The sequence below is a fragment of the Portunus trituberculatus genome, chromosome 18, assembly GCF_017591435.1.
Source record: "Portunus trituberculatus isolate SZX2019 chromosome 18, ASM1759143v1, whole genome shotgun sequence".
Taxonomy (NCBI): domain Eukaryota; kingdom Metazoa; phylum Arthropoda; class Malacostraca; order Decapoda; family Portunidae; genus Portunus; species Portunus trituberculatus.
Genome location: NC_059272.1, coordinates 18,435,986 through 18,443,485, shown reverse-complemented (window position 1 = coordinate 18,443,485; position 7,500 = coordinate 18,435,986). Strand labels below are relative to the sequence as shown.

At 43.8% G+C, this 7,500-nt stretch overlaps 1 protein-coding gene across 1 annotated transcript in view; it reads right to left on the bottom strand.

Annotated features, from left to right (window-relative positions):
- Positions 1-7,500, bottom strand: part of LOC123505399 (protein draper-like) — a 551,274-nt gene that overhangs the window by 97,235 nt on the left and 446,539 nt on the right. The gene's annotated exons all lie outside the window — the stretch shown is intronic.

The following is a 7,500-nucleotide window of genomic DNA, read 5'->3' as shown; positions in this document are numbered from 1 at the left end:
TTTTTTTGTTTTCTTTCTCGTACGTTTGTGTTTCAACATTTCTTCTCTTCCTCTTCTTTCTTTGTTTTGTTCTTCATTGTTTTTTTGTTTGTATTTGATATTATTTGTGTTTATCCTCGTCTTCTTTTTCTTCTTCCTCTTCTTCCTCCTCTTCCTAGTCTTCGTTTTATTTCGTATGTTTTTAGTTCTTTTTCCTAATCTTCCTCCTTCTTCTCCTCCTCGTCTTCCACTTCCTATTTCTTCGTCTTCTTATTCTTCCTGCGGCATTTCAAATTTAACGAGGTAATTAATCTTTTCCTAGCCCTCTCCTTCCTCCTCCTCCTCCTCCTCCTCCTCCTCCTCCTCCTCCTCCTCCTCCTTCCTCCTCCTTCTCCTCTGATATCTTCATTGCAGGTTCAGAACAAGTCCATCATTCTCTTCTCGTATTTCTCATGCAAGCCTATTTTTCCTTCCCTTATGGCGCATTTGGCTTGTTTGCCCTTGCAGTTTACTTTTTTACTTTGTGACGGAAGAAGTGAAGAGAGACAAGGAGGAGGAGGAGGAGGAGGAGGAGATGAAGGACACACACACACACACACACACACACACACACACACACACACACACACACACACACACACACACACACACAATGGGAGCTAAACGCGAAAACAAGTATGCTAACAAACCACCACCACTACCACAGTGCCACGCGAATAACAACAACACCACATAACTTGAAGCGTCATTACCACATGAGCTGCGGTGAGGAAGGAGGAGGAGGAGGAGGAGGAGGAGGAGGAGGAGGAGTTTAGGGTGTCAGAACAGCTGCGTTTTGTGTACATCACCTCTCTCTCTCTCTCTCTCTCTCTCTCTCTCTGTAATCCTGAAATATGCTGAAAGAATGAAGGAACCATGAGAGAGAGAGAGAGAGAGAGAGAGAGAGAGAGAGAGAGAGAGAGAGAGAGAGAGAGAGAGAGAGAGAGAGAGAGAGAAGTGCAGCAATGAATGGAATTGTGTGTGTGTGTGTGTGTGTGTGTGTGTGAGAGAGAGAGAGAGAGAGAGAGAGAGAGAGAGAGAGAGAGAGAGAGAGAGAGAGAGAGAGAGAGAGAGAGAGAGAGAGAGAGAGAGAGAGAGAGAGAGAGAGACTATTAGCTAACATAAAAAGACAGAGATACTTAAACTTTAGAACTTCAAAGAATGCCTACTGTGCCTCATTCCCTGCGTTTTTTCTTATTTCTTTCAGCACATTTTCTTTTCTTTCTCCTCCTTCTCTTCTTCTTCTTCTTCTTCTTCTTCTTCTTCTTCTTCTTCTTCTTCTTCTTCTTCTTCTTCTTCTTCTTCTTCTTCTTCCTCCTCCTCCTCCTCTTCCTCATTCTTAGGGACTGTTGATGAGGAGTTGGAATATGCGTAAAATCTCTTTAAAAATTTAGCTGAGATGTGTTTGTGAGGAGGAGGAGGAGGAGGAGGAGGAGGAGGAGGAGGAGGAGGAGGAGGAGGAGAAGGAGGAGGAGGAGAGACTCTTTCTCTTCTCTTTATAGGCCTACTCACTCCGGAAGAAGTTGGAAAAAAATGGACATAGGTTGAGACAAGACTGAAGAGGAGGAGGAGGAGGAGGAGGAGGAGGAGGAGGAGGAGGAGGAGGAGGAGGAGGAGGAGGGAGGGAGGGTCGATGTCACCTTTGTCTTCTCTCTAAAACCATTCATATACAACACGACAGTCAACACATCTCTCTCTCTCTCTCTCTCTCTCTCTCTCTCTCTCTCTCTCTCTCTCTCTCTCTCTCTCTCTCTCTCTTACCTTCACCTTTTCCCTCTTCCAACACTCCCCATATGCACACGTCTTATCTCTCCTCTATCTCTCCTTTTCCTCCTGCTCTCACTCTCCTCTCCCACTTCTCCCTCACCTCACCTTATTTACTTCAGCATTCCACTCTTACTCTTTTTCCCCTTACTCCTCCTCTTCGTATTTTTCCCCCTCATCCTGTTCTTTTTCCTCACCTTCCTCTCAGAGCTTCCCCTCTCACTCCTCACTCATGTTCTCCACTTTTGTTCACTCTTTCTCTCTATTCCACATTTTCCACATATTCCTTCTTCATTCTCCACTTCCCACCTCAAACATTCCACAACCACGACTCTCCCCCTCCATTCCATACTCCAATACCCTCCCACCTTCCTCCAATACCTTCCCATCCCCTCTCCCCCAATCCCCACCTACCTTTCCACCTCCTCCCCTCATCCACCACATATTGTCATGGTGATTCGCCACTCATTCTCTGGACACAATGTGGATCCTATCCCTCGCCACGTCACTCCATTTGGCAAACACTCGCCCTCCACAATAGGGAAATAATGTTGACACCACCATCAGTAACAACACCAGCGTCAGGAGCCACAATGACACAACCACCATCACCAGCGTCACCAACCGCAGCAGTGCCAATGATAGCAACACCAACAAGAGTTGGTGTGTGTGTGTGTGTGTGTGTGTGTGTGTGTGTGTGTGTGTGTGTGTGTGTGTGTGTGTGTGTGTGTGTGTGTGTGTGTGTGTTTCCATGTCGGGTGGTAAAAAAGAACACTACGTCACAAGTTTTCTTTCTGACGTCACTGGACTTCCGCCGCCTGATGCTGCAACACACAACCGCCGCTTAAAATAGAAAAATATCGGTCACCTACAGCCTGAAGGGAGAGAGAGAGAGAGAGAGAGAGAGAGAGAGAGAGAGAGAGAGAGAGAGAGAGAGAGAGAGAGAGAGAGAGAGAGAATATGCCGTGCGAACATTTATTTATCCATTTATTTACTGTTATTTTTGTCGTATGCGAAAGTGGTAACCATAGCAACTGTATCCTCTTATCACCTACACACACACACACACGCGCGCGGCTCTAGATCAGGTGTCGATATGTTTAAGAATACCTAAAAAGAGAGAGAGAGAAAAAAAAAGCTTATTTCAAACGTTACAACAGAACTCGACAACTAAAGAAGCTTGTTTTTTTTTATCTGAATGACCCTGAACAGCGTCACTTGGCAGAAATTAAACTACATGTAGTCAAAAAGGCCTTGCTAAATAACCGACCACCTCCTTTGTTGTGGGTTTCTTCTTTCAAAAACATTGGCTAAATTTACACAAGACCATTTTGTTAAGCAGAGTAACAGCAGCGGCAGTCTGAACAGTGTTGGGTTCATTGTTGCCATTAAGGAGACGAGTGGGATAAATACCTACACTTTTAAAGAAGGAATAAAAAATGAAAAAAAAAGGAAAGAGCAAAAGATAAACAGATGAATAGAAAGAGACAGACTGATAAATATACAAAATAAGTAAATAGAAACAAAAATATATGGAAAAATAAAGAGAAAAAAAAGGAAATGAAGGAAAGGAAGAACGATAGAGACAGACAAACAGACAGATCGACCTAACTCTAAAAAAAAGGAAAGAGAGATAAAGATAAACAGATGGATAGATAGAGACAGACGGATGGACATACAAAAAAAAGTAAATAGAAACAAATATAAAGAAAAAAATAAAGAACGAAAGAAAAAAAAAAAAAACGGAGGAAAGAAAGAATGATAGAGAGACAGAGAGACAGAGATAACCTAACGCCGCAGTGAATTATAGGATACAATACAATACAACTAACGAAAAGGAAGAACGATAGAGAGACAGACAAATTAACCTAACTCTACGATGAATTACAGTACCTAATCCCAAGAGACGTAGGATACAAAACAGTAAACCTTTCTTCCACTTTTTCCCTACCTGTCCCACACCTTTCCTTCACCACAAACCACAGCGCGACAGCCCCTTCCGTCCTGCAGCCACCACTAAACACCACGGAAATGAAAAACCTATTCTTTTAACCCTCTCTCTTTTCCTTAAGTCACTTCTAAAGATTTCACAGAGTGCTTTTAGTGTTGGGAAGTGCTGCACAAAGGAGTCTTCAGCACTGGCTCAGTTCTTTGCATATACTTGTCATGAGTGAGTGAGTGAGTGAGTGAGTGAGTGAGTGAGTGAGTGAGTGAGTGAGTGAGTGAGTGGGTGAGTGTTCTCGTATCACTTTAAATGTTGGTGCTATTCTCGTCCACGCGCTCCATTCTACAAAGGATTACAAAGGCTAGCAAACAACACCAGACCTTTAAACTCTTCCTGTGTTTGATTATATGTACTTCTCACTCATTCATCGCTGAAGAGACGCGATGGCACAAACGGGGAGGCAGGACAGCACGCTTTATTTACTTCTCTGTTCAATGCTAAGAGATATATAAGTTGTGTATGTGAATGGTATACTTATGCTCTCTCTTTCAAGCGAGTCTAAGGTGCGGTAATGAATGTAGAAGCTTGTATAGTAAAAGTACGAGTTTGTAATGCTTATATATCGAGTTAACGAGCTTAAAATGTTGTGTTGAAAGGCTGCAAGAGTTAGAGAAAGGAAATATGTACACAGGCACGCACGCACGGACGGACACGGACACGCATCCTTAGACATACAACACACACACACACACACACACACACACACACACACACACACACACACACACACACACACACTACTTCCACCAGATTTATGTACTTAGAAACTCAAACGAAAAAAAAAAGAATAAGATGAAAAAAAGTTTGTTGATCCTGACACAAAATTTTACAGTTCCCTTTGCATCTGTTGTTTTTCTTTAACCCAGTACAATTCCTGGCCCTTCCTTGTCCTTCCTTCGTGTGTTGTTAGTTCCCCATCAGGCTGACGCAACTAACACTGAAGAGAACTATTATGAGGCGAAATGTCATTAGTCAAAGTTCATGCAGCGTTCAAGGGAGGGTCTGTTGCTGCTGTTGTTGCTGTTACTGTTGCTGTTGTTGGAAATGGGTAGGGTTACAAAAGTCAATAGGCGTGGCAAGGGCTGAATAATGGAAAAAAAAAAGGAAACAAGGAAGGGATGTCAGGAGAGGAGAGAGAGAGGTGTAAAGGTGAAAAAGGTGAAGAGTGAAGGAAGCAAAAGGTGAGAGTGCATTAGTCCAGCATAGGAAGTGAGTGAAGGAGTGAAGGGATATAGAAGTGATGGAGGCTGAAGAGGGATGGGGTGCAGGGGCAGGGGATGGAAAAGTGAAGGGGTGGTGAGGTGAAAGATGAAGCGTGAAGGGGTGACAGTGCACAGTGTGGGGAGGGGAAAGGGGCGGAGACAGTTTCCTTGTGTTCCAGAGGGGGGAGTGGAGGGGAGGGAGTAACTTTTCAGCGGATGCAACACGGGGATGAAAGTTACCGGGGGGAGAGAGAGAGAGAGAGAGAGAGAGAGAGAGAGAGAGAGAGAGAGAGAGAGAGAGCGAAAAGAAAGTCGACAGAGTTTCCGAGTGAGGGTTCCACAAAATATCTCCAGTTCCAAACCAACAAGTTTAGTCATAGCGTCATATTTTCCCCGGACTGCTGGAGCCGAGAATCTTTTGAACTTACTTTTTTTCCCTCGTCATTTTTCGTGGTAGTGTCCCTCCCTTTCCTTCCCCCCCCCGCCCCACTATGCCTCGCTGCAGTTGTCGGGGAAGGGAGGGAGACATGATGGACAAAGAGAGATTAAAGTCTGTCTCAGCCTGAAACAGTCGAGCCTCCTGCCGTGGTCTAGGCCGCCCTGACACACTGCCGCGCCCTACTCTCCTGCCGCACAAAGTTTGCCGATAAAACAGCCGTTGACGTGACGAGACGCAGGGACACAGGGAGGAGGGAAGGACGAGCCGCCTTTTCACACGCTTCCACACATCCCCAAGCGTCCGTCCTGCCTAAACGATCGCCTAACACTGTATCGTCTTAGTAAAACGCCGAGAGCAACAAACCACACTCACTCACATTCTATTCTGCGTTTTTTAATCAAGCTTGTCTCCTTTTATGTGCCGACAGTTTACTTAACAAACCATAAACATTGATATTATAATTAACCCCTTAATTACTGGGACACTTTTACCTTGAGCTTTGTGCACCATTAGACCATTTTATTCACATTGTTAAGGGTCTATGGAGGTTAGAAGATTGATGGCCACAGTCTTCACTATTTCTAATCCCCTATACGAGTTTCTGAAGCTGTATAAAATCACCAAATAGTAAGCAGAATGAATATAGAAATGCGTCATGCTACTGAAGGGGTTAAATCATATCACTTCATATTATGGAAAACACTGAACAAAATGGTGGTGAGTATGGCAGGGTGCGTGACTTGTGACCATGACTGAACGAGTTGCAGTGTCATTGTTCAGGCTACTACTGCACAGAACGTTGTAGAAAGTGAGTTGACGGCAAACTTTCCTGAGAACAAAGGAGTGTACGGGAAGCCGCAACAAACCAACACATCAACACATGACGGTCTCTCAGGGCAGCGTGAATGAAGGTGACAAACAAGGAATCTTACTGTATGCGTATATATTTACCAGAGAGAGAGAGAGAGAGAGAGAGAGAGAGAGAGAGAGAGAGAGAGAGAGAGAGAGAGAGAGAGAACACTATTACCTCACTACATGCATTAGTTTGTTGGAAAAGGTGGAAACAACTGAGTAACTCTTGCCAAGACACAGCAATACAGAGGCCGAAAAGTGTGATAGGTGAGCAGTAGCAGGAAGGGAAGGTGTCGAGACCAAGACAACCCACAACTCACATCAAACTTCCAGGCACATTATCACTGAGCCCTACGCCAGACCACCAACACCCTGCATATATCATCGCATTAACCCCTTGAGTACCATGACGCGATTCCATATTTATCGTGCTTAGCTACTATTTGGTAATTTCATACAGCTTCAGAAACTTATGTGGGGGATTAGAATAGTGAAGATTGTGGTAATTAATCTTCTGACCTCCGTAAACCCTTCCTAATATCAATAAAATGGTCTAATCGTACAGAAATCTCAAGGTGAAAATGTGTCCCAGTATTGAAGGGGTTAGTGTGCATGACAAGTTGAAAGCGTGCATGATGATCCCTGAAGTGAAAGTCGAAGTGTATAAACTTAAACTAACTCTCGAACTTCACTGATCTATACACTACTACGCTTTTAACCACCAAGAGTATCCACTAGCCAGACGAGCGGGAAGAGAGCGATGGAGGAAGTAATGTTATCGTCTAGCTACTTCTTATCACATTATTATTATTTTTTTTCAGCGGAGTTTGATATCAATAAGGAGATCCGGCACATTATATCTTATCATTCTCATACTCGTTCCTAGCGCGTCCACAGCAAGTACTAGCATGGTCGTCTGCTTGTATGAGGACCGAGATTACGTGACGCAGTTAATGACGCGTCTTCTACACACACACACACACACACACACACACACACACACACACACGAATGAACAAGATACAGAAAGAATGAAGCAAAGATATGCAGGTATTTACGGCAATGATGCAATAGAAAGCAAGGAAAATAAAGAACTGAGAGAAACGAGAAACAAAGGAAACCAAACACAATGACAATTACGCCATAGCTTGTAATATAAACTACGTGAGTCAAGATTAACAAAAAGAGGTGAAGGATTGTATATGAAGGTTTACACACAC